Genomic DNA, 9,764 nt, shown 5'->3' on the forward strand with positions numbered 1-9,764 from the left:
AGCCAAGCCAGATTCTGCTAGATACAATTGTTTCAAGGTTTTTTAAAAATTATTATTTATTAAAAACCATCAGTCATCTTGCCATGTTTTCACTTGCAAGTGATTATAAGGAATTCGAATGTGATATATTCAGTTACTGCAGAGTCACTGGACTTTATGCTACCTTTGCGCTCCCTGTTGTGCTAGTTAAAGAAGAAAAGATTTATAAACCAGTTCCGCATGCTAAATTATGTGCACTAGCTGATCATTTAAAGTTTTGCTAGTGTTATCGTAAATGTATTTAACATTTCTGCTACGGAACTAGAATGGTTTTAATACTTCAGAGTTTTAAGCTGTTGGCCTAAAAGCTTAGTGTATAGTCATACGCTGATTAGAGGGGATACATTAAAATAAAATCACCTTTCTGCTCGAGTAATCACTCGGTTTTTAAGTGATTAATTTAGAGTCAGGATTATTTTTGCGTCATATTGGCTTGCATTAATATGTTGTACTTTGTAATTGTTTTTCAGTATAAATTTTTATCTGTTCTTGTTGTATTATTGAGCTGTATCCAACCATTTAACAGCTGTGCCCATGAGCAGAGGTGAAGACTGAACTGGCTTCCGAACTACTGTGATGGAAGTCTTTCATAATTGATAAATTCAGCATTGTGCAAGATACTCAAATTAACGTCTTTCCCGCTGTTGATTTCAAATTTTCAAGACAGTTTGATTAAGATGGTTTAACTACTGTAAATGATTGAAGTTTTAACAGTCTTTGCTATAACTTGTGAAGTCTGCTAAACAAAAAAATGAATTAAAGGTTTGTGAATTTTTTTCATTAAAGTTTTCTGTGGTCTGGCATCTTCTGCTCGTCCAACTCCTCAGTAGCAGTTTCAGTCTTGTACCAGTACCAAGAATTCTCAGAACCGTTCCTCATGAGGAACAGTTCTGAGAATTTTTGGTGTCCACGCTGGCTTATTCATACCAACCAAAGCAGTTTTTCAGATGGGGACACACATCAGCTGATGCAGTTTATAGGAACGGAAATAAATGCAGCGCTTGCTTCATAGAAGATGCGCCGTGGCAGTAAAAATTCAACTTACTCTCCCAAGGCCGTAGGCCTTCATGTCTGCCTTAATCAGAGACAAACATTACCCAACGATAACAAAAATTACGGCCCAGTCTGCGTCTTTTACAAAGACCACTGCGCTCAAGAATTGCTTACGTACATGAATGAAAACAGAAATTGAATAGTACTAACAAATGTTTTCTATGCCAAAACAGAGGACGTCAAGTGTAATATCACGGAAAGAAGGGTACGGCATCTTGTGGTGAAAGAAACGATCGATAACCGTTGTAGGTAATAAGCGTAAAACCTCAGCAGAACAGAGCAACTTCACTTCTGTTAGTCAAATAGACGCAGCTACACCAACCTTCACATTCTTGCAAACATCTAAAGTGCGCATCGTAAGATCAACAGGATTAAATAAACTTACACAGTATGTGCTAGAGAACGAAATCGAAATACCGTTGATAGCAAAGACATTAATAGAATATTTGATACTGCCTGCTACCGACCGACCACTTTCGTGCTACCGACCGACCACTTTCGAATTTCGTACTATTATTTCGCAATGGCGTAGCCTTGTCAGCTTTATAGGCAATCACTTCGCCACACCTTAGGGTGGGTTGCCTGTTGAAAGGTGGCTACACTGAGCCACAGCGCCAAAAAATCGCGCCAGAGAGAGTATTGTTCCGCCGCCTCCACTGGCAGTGCTCATTGAGAGGTAGCGGCAAGCAGTTCAGTTCTTGCCGAGCAGTTGTGGTGGACACTGCTTGTATCTGAAGTTGGAATGAGATGGGGTAGTAGTGAGTGTTTGTTCGATGTTTTATGCAGCTATGTGATGGAAGAGATAGCAGATGTTGTTCCAATGGAGATATTGTAATGATCTGAGTGCTTTTCGTCAATATAAATTAAGGTAACTAACTACTGTTATTTATTTTCTTATTATTTGTGTGTCCTGAATAATGCTTCATTACAGGTTCAGTCAACAAAGCATCTGGCGTGTGTTCTTGTATTAGAGTGTAATTTTGGTTTTCTTGCACAATTATAGTATTTGTAATTTTCTTTTATCACGTCAGTATAATTGGTATTTAAAAATTCTTGTCTTGTTGAAGAAGAACCGTGCCAGATGTGCGTTGAGTCATACTACCACATACAGAACAGCTACACTTGTGTTTGTTGTTTCGTAGGTTTTATAGTTGCTGGGGACTTAATTAGTTAATTGTGTTAACAGAAAATTTTCTTACATTCTTTGTGGTCATTCTAAGCAGTCAGATTGCGTACTAAAACTAGTCAGGGCCAGCCGTTTACGAGACTTGCGTAATCGGACATACAGCGACAGGAAATTAAAAAAGTATTTGCATTTCATTTTATTAAGCCCCCATGCACTGTTTCAGGCGCTAGGACAGTCATGAGGCACTACTGAGCTGAAGGGGAGTCGAAGTCTGTGACAAGTTACAGCTTTCACGTCCTCAAAGGGGGTCTTAGAGGGGCCTATTGCCATTTTATTCACTCGCATGTCAATCTTTCAACCCTCCGTGATCACGCCACAGGAGGTCGCGAAACAGGCGGGTTGAAAATGATTGAGCATACTCTCCTGATTCGGATCACGTCCAAATCTCGTCGAATGGCTTGAACGGTTCCTAGTGGTACCACAGCAAAAACTGCTGTCGGACTACTTCAAAGTGGTCAGGTCACGTTCAATGGGATTGTAGCCCAACGATGTCTTTACAGTAGGGTTCAATCGTCTGTGAAGTGTTAACAGTGTCGAACGTTGACAAGAACGTCGTCCTTTTGCTCATGCCACTGCGAACTGTCGTTTTCGGCCGCGAACTGTGTGGGAATCAACGCCCCAGGAGAAGGGGTTGTAACACCATAGCTTAGATACTACATAGCTTTTGTTGATTCATTTAGCTTTCTATTTTGTTCGACATCCCATCGTTGAACTTCTGTAATTAGTGTACGACTAATTCGATACTGTAATGAAGTGTAATCTCTGTAATATGCACAATATGAGCAAATGACCTTTTGCCTTCCTCGTATAATCTCTTTGATTATCTTTAAAATTAAATAATTTTATTTCAATAATTTTGTTTAGAACTACCTATATGTGCAAATGATATGTTTTGTTTAAAATGATTGCTGTTATGTAAACTGCTGACCTTCACTTAGGGTTCTTAATTATGTCATATGTAAAAGGTGTTGTGGTTCCCCTCGGGAACGGAACTGTGTACTGCGCGCAAATTGTGGTTGGCATAGGTAGAAAAGGTGGAACCAAGAGTCAGTCAAGGACGAGCTACCAAACTGTGCACTGCGCATGTAAAAGTTGTATATTGTGCTGGTTCCGAGAGAGGCTTTTCCTGACGCTTTTCAATGCCTCGGATGGATGGATAAATAGCTGGAACTATTCTGGAATTGGTATCTATCATCGCCACCAAGAAATGACAGAGTCCAGCAATTCTGCCTGCAATTCCACCTACCAACATGCAATCGACACCACATTGCGCAATCACTATAATGGAGCACTATAGTAATGTACAGTGAAGGATCAGCTCATTGGATGTTTTAGTGTGCACAAATATAAGGTAATTTATAACTGAATTCATGTACCTACCTTGATTTTTTCCCTATCACAACACCTCTCAGGTTCCTCACCATTTGAACTATGATTACCGAGTGTCCTAGTTTGTGGAAAAAATGAAAGCCTCAAAGCCAAATAGTTAATTAAATAATGTTGTTTGATCTTTGGTAAGAATGGAGTATTCAGATTTACTGTGGATTTAGTGAAATTGTGGGAAGTAGTAAATGTAGTTTTGTGAAAGCCTCCATGTGATTGAAACAATCCAATTTAAAGTTTTGTGGAGTTTCAAAGTCACCTATTTAATTATTTACTTGAAAGTAGAAGACTGTGGTAATAAAGACAATTTGCTGTTTCTTTTAAAGATTAAAAGTTCTTAAAACTGATGCTTATAAAGTTTTGCTTAGTTAATGATCATAGTGCTGCCTGTAGTAAATTTTAAAAGTTGAGTCAGTTTCTTGCAAATTTGTCAACATTGTGTCTCACTGTAGTAAAAGGGGGAAACTGCAACAGTGGAAAGTTATATACTCATGCTTGCTAAGTAGTTTCTTTGGGATAATGAAAGTGCATATTAATAGTGTAATAGGATCCACAGATTATCCTTTATGCTCATGAGAAATAACAATTAAATAGAAAGACCACTATTTATGAAAACAATAATTTCTTTATTCAAAAGAAAGTTAGAAGTAACCTGTTAGTGAATTCCAATTAACTTTCATTCTAAATAAAACAGTATTTAGCTAAGAGAAACTTAACCTGTGACCAGTTCATAATTTTGCAGTGAACTACATTTAGGATTTTATGTCAGCTAGGAAAATGTGTGAAAAGTAATAGTGTGTAAAGTTATCTGTTACATTTATGCAAATACGAGTAGTACGTTCTGCTCTGTCAGCTTCCATTCTTAACCGTGAACACATGTAGGTGTCGGAGTGCATTGCACTCGCCTGTGGCAAAATATAGGTTGTGTTGAAGTTACTCATACCTATTTTCTTAAACAAGAATGTTAATCATCCTCTTGCCTAATTAGGCTGGCGACCGTTTTCTTTATTCTTTAAACAGTGTAGATAGGCAAAAATATTGTTTGTTACCCTTTAAAATTTTACGCAATTCTGACTTTCACTTCCGATAAGCCACCTCCGTTAGGTACAACACGGTCAACATAACAAAATTCCTCCCAGAGGGCAACACTGCTCTGTTGCGATATACCATAATTGCTTTAATAAGGTAGTTTTATTTCACGACCTGCCTCAACTTTAAGGTTATGGTACAGTAGTAGCGGACAGTAGTGTTATAGGGTGGTTTCACAGACGCTCTTTATTCCGCAGTCTGAGGGATTTTCGTGATGATTTTGAGCGCCAGTGTGACTGAAATAATTTTCTCGGCCACCCGTAGCAAATCTGCGTTGTTTCAACGATGGGTGTCGCGGTTGTGATCTCCATCGCAGAGGCGTCAAACGAACGGGATGAACGACCTTTCCAACGTGTGATACGTCCACAATGGCGTTGAGCAGAATTGTGGTGAAATTTTGTGCCAATGTGACGTTATTACGCCACCCCACACCTCACATGAACTCAGCTGTGGGCTTTCTTCGCCTGTGTCGACTCCTTGCTGTTTGAGGCGTCGACGAGCCCGAGGGCGACGTCGCAGGGCGCAACGCTTTTGCGCCATCACAGAGGAAGGTTGTAGGCACCTCTGAGCCAAGTTTCAAGTTTATGCGTCGCAAGTGGAAACAAATACGGGATTTCGAAAAACTGATATTTTTTGCTCAGTGTATAGTTCTGGAATCAGCAAAAAGCAAAAAGTTTATGCAGATTTTGTGACACTGTCTTGTGTCGACGAGACGAATCTAAATTCGAAAACTTAGTGGCTGATACCAATGTGTCCGACCCGATAGGCTGTAAGGGTACAATATTGGTAGCATTTCAGGGAGAACAATGATCGGATCCAGGAAACAAAGATTGAAGTAATGAATACACGAAGCTCACTTAGACACGAAAGACGGACAGTCCTGCAGGGGCTATGAAAAGTGTCTCGAAATTGTTTGAGACAATTTTTTATATGATAGTGACTATTTAAGTGTCCGGACTACTTGAAAAACTGGCTGGATGTCTACAAGACCCAAATTTTAGTGCAGCCAGATGGATCGACATGGTAGTAAGTTCCTATGGGGCAAAACTGCTGAGGTCGTCAGTCCCTAGAGCGAGCTAGCATCCCAAAGATGTTCGAGCTCAAATGCAGTTGCTCTTCGTCGAAATGTCTTGGCTCGAACTCGTCTAGGGGTTGAACCGCACGTGTCGCATTACACGCCCTAAATTAGACACTTGTGACCCTTGTGTCTGGCTGATGGCAAGTTTGCGAAATTATATGAAGCATTCAATGTTAATATAACATGTAACAACAGCAATAATAATATTGAGAGCTAAATTAATGACCCATAAATGATGTAGGCCACACAGTTGCGATTTGGTTAGAATAATGTTAATTCCGAAAGCAATCTAATAGCGAAAGTGCTCGTATTTAGAATTACTATTACACTTGAGCGCATATCCATTTGACACAGTTCGATCATTCACAATTTCATCGCGAATTAGAAGTCCAGTACTCCACCTTGTTACCTACGCGAAAAGTTAGAGTTCACACCAGGCGCACGGCTGCTCACCACTCAGAGACGTAAATCCCGCCATACAACACAACGTGAAATTTTCCAAGTCGTTGCACTCCCTAGCTACCTAAAGACCGACCGTCCGCTTTCGCGTCTCCACCAGAACTGTACCCTTTGTGTCTAGACCAGATCTGTCCCTCTGCCCGTCTCCAGCCGTGTGCCGAACATCGTCGCTTAATCGACTAGGGCAGTTCCCTTTCCTGAAGCCGCCCATCTGGTTGGATACAGCTTATTCTACATTATTTTACACTTATACATATTTAAATAATCAAAGCTCGACCACTTTCAAGTTCTAAATAAAGTGACAATAATATCCATTACATAATAAACATTAAATTCTTTTACATGAAACCAATACAATTCCCTTCTTAACTTTGAATCTCATGGCCAGTAGCCTTGTACCATTATGCTTTCTGATAAATAAATAAAGAACAAAAGTAACTATTATGCACTAAACTTTACAACAAATAAAAATGGTTCAAATGGCTCTGAGCACTATGGGACTCAACATCTTAGGTCATAAGTCCCCTAGAACTTAGAACTACTTAAACCTAACTAACCTAAGGACATCACACACACCCATGCCCGAGGCAGGATTCGAACCTGCGACCGTAGCAGTCCCGCGGTTCCGGACTGCAGCGCCAGAACCGCTAGACCACCGCGGCCGGCTTTACAACAAATATTCTATTACCTAATGATTCAGTAAGGTGTCATGCTGTCATCGTTCAATGTGTTTTGTGTGGAGTAAATGATGATCTTATGCTTAACTGAAAATACTGATAATTTAAATTTACTGTATCTTTTTAACAAATAAAGTTACAGAGTTGACATTTATAACATTTGTCACTTTAATGACGCGATTGTATATGAAATATCGATCGTTAAGATCGACCAAACCGTTCAGATTTTATCATTCAAGTTTTGTTACAAAACTTGTTAATTTCACTTTAACAGTAAATCCTATACTACTATAGATATGATCAATATTCAAGTTTTATTGGGATCACCATGAAACTTTATGAAGGATGGTAGATTAAAATTACTGCGGCTTCATTCCCTGAATGACTACAGAATGGCCAATCTTAGGTCTGCCATATTTAACACCGCTACGCCTCTTTGGTCACAAACAGATTCTACGGGGTTTCCCTATGACGTGGGTTCTCGTCTGTCTCACTCGCACACTACAGCGCTTAGGAATCATTCAGCACAATAGACGTCTGTGAATTTCCCATCTCGTGACGAATCTGCGCTCCTTGTGGCACACGGTCCTGGACGACAGGGTTCGTTTCACAATTCCTGAGGGCTGACTCTGTCGGCCACATACTTAAATGAGAGTGAGAAGCTCGTTAACTCACACTAGGTTTACACACTACTTAATCTAACTTAAACTAACTTACCCGCTAAGGACAACACACACACCCATGCCCAAGGGAGGACTCCAACCTCCGACAGGGGGGTGCCGCGCTAACCATGGCAAGGCGCCGAAGACCGCGCAGCTACCCTGCGCGGCATTGCAGCCAGAGTGAAACGCTATGTAGCGTTCTAAAAGCAGCTCTTGCGAATCTTAGGACTGCAGAAGCATTTGATATGCCTTAGAAAAAGCCAAAGATTAATGTAGCAGACTAAATCTGAAAGAAACAAATACCCCACAACCAAGAAAAATGCCAGAGTGACTGAAACAAAGAGAAGCATCTTCTTTCCTGAAGACTTGTGTCATAAATTAAGTTTTAAGGATGATGTGTTTGAGATTCTTTATCTCAATATGAATGGTAAACATTTGGAAGAGATGCTTCGAGTAGAGACAGTATTTCAACCTGGACAGGCATCATGTCCAGCTCGAAATACTGTGAACCATTATGACTGGAGTACAACCACACAGTGTATCATCTATTGGAACATCAATTATTGCCGAACGTAGTAGGATGAAAGGTGTATTACAGGAAGTTATTTGCCTAACTATTCTGATTATGGGAGCTCCTGTATCATCATCATTCTCTGAGAGGTATTTCAAGACCTTGCAACGCCTTAAAAGTTGCCTCAGATCAACCATGACAAAGTCGAGCCTTACCCATCTTTCATGTTCATCAACACAGATCTGGGAAAATTAATAACAAAGAAATTATTTTTCAAACCATGGAAAGAAAAACTACATTTGGAAAATGTATGTAAAATTATTATATTCGAAAAGGAAACAAAATAAATCACTTATTCTTTTTTAAAGAAATTATATTTTTTTAATAACGTGCGATGTACAGTGTTTATAAATTAGTAATAGAATAATAATAATAATGATAATAATAATAATTCCCATGTGAAGTTGTTGAAACCTCCATCGGGCGCCTCCCCGGCTGGCGAATAGGGGGAACCCACCCAGATATGAGTGATACCGCGGAAATCAACTACTCGGGGTGGAACAATACCAACGCAATTTAAAATCCAGACACGACTGAGTGGAAATCATCTGTACTCTGGTCAGCGTCTGTTAGCTCAGACCGAGCTAGGTGGCGCAGTGGTTAGCACACTGGACTCGCATTCGGGAGGACGACGGTTCAATCCCGTCTCCGGCCATCCTGATTTAGGTTTTCCGTGATTTCCCTAAATCGCTTCAGGCAAATGGCGGGATGGTTCCTTTGAAAGGGCACGGCCGATTTCCTTCCCCATCCTTCCCTCACCCGAGCTTGCGCTCCGTCTCTAATGACCTCGTTGTCGACGGGACGTTAAACACTAATATCCTCCTCCTCCTGTTAGCTCAGTGAGCTCAGATGAAAATATTATGTTCCAGAAGCCTCAACAACTTTTGGTCCTATCCGGTCCTGATGTTGATCAGGCCAAACCAATAAACGCAAGCAATCATGAACTGTGCAAGCAAATTCACCTTTACCCCTGGTGGTACACAATCCACCCTACGACAGACAGCAACTGGACTTCCGGAGTCTGGGGAGTCCGGGCAAGCACAGCGAATAAAATCTGGTAAACTTTCCTACAAGCAAAAAACTTTCATTGGAACACTAAACATCAATACACTGATCCAAACATGAAAATTACATAACATACTCAAGAAATCGACTGACGAAAAATTCTCATACTTGCTCTTCAAGAAACATGGCTGACTGGCAATGAAACTATGGACTACGGAAACTACCGCATCTTCAAGAGCAAAACACAACAGAAGGGCGCTAAAGACGCATTAGTGTTCGGAATGGTCTTTCTTGTACACAAATCGATCATCAACTCTGTTAAAGAAATCACACCCATCAACAATCCACTCACGACCATTCGTATTTAGAGTGCCAATACGATCATCAATGCGCATGCGCCCACCAATATCGAAAACAAGAAAAATCCCGAAACCGTCGAAAAATTTTGGAACTAGCTTGAAAAAACTTTGAGCGAAATTCAACAACACGACGTGTAAATCATAATGGGAGACCTCAACGCTCAACTCGGAAAAGAAAAGACTCATAGAAAAATAATCGGTAA

General features: G+C 40.3%; 1 non-coding gene across 1 annotated transcript; it reads left to right on the plus strand.

Annotated features, from left to right (window-relative positions):
• Positions 1-8,779: 8,779 nt before the first annotated feature.
• On the plus strand, positions 8,780-8,852 carry Trnaa-cgc (transfer RNA alanine (anticodon CGC)). Its single transcript has one exon. It is a non-coding gene; the product is annotated as a tRNA-Ala (tRNA).
• The last annotated feature ends 912 nt before the right edge of the window (positions 8,853-9,764 follow it).

This window comes from Schistocerca cancellata, chromosome 3, assembly GCF_023864275.1.
Source record: "Schistocerca cancellata isolate TAMUIC-IGC-003103 chromosome 3, iqSchCanc2.1, whole genome shotgun sequence".
NCBI lineage: Eukaryota > Metazoa > Arthropoda > Insecta > Orthoptera > Acrididae > Schistocerca > Schistocerca cancellata.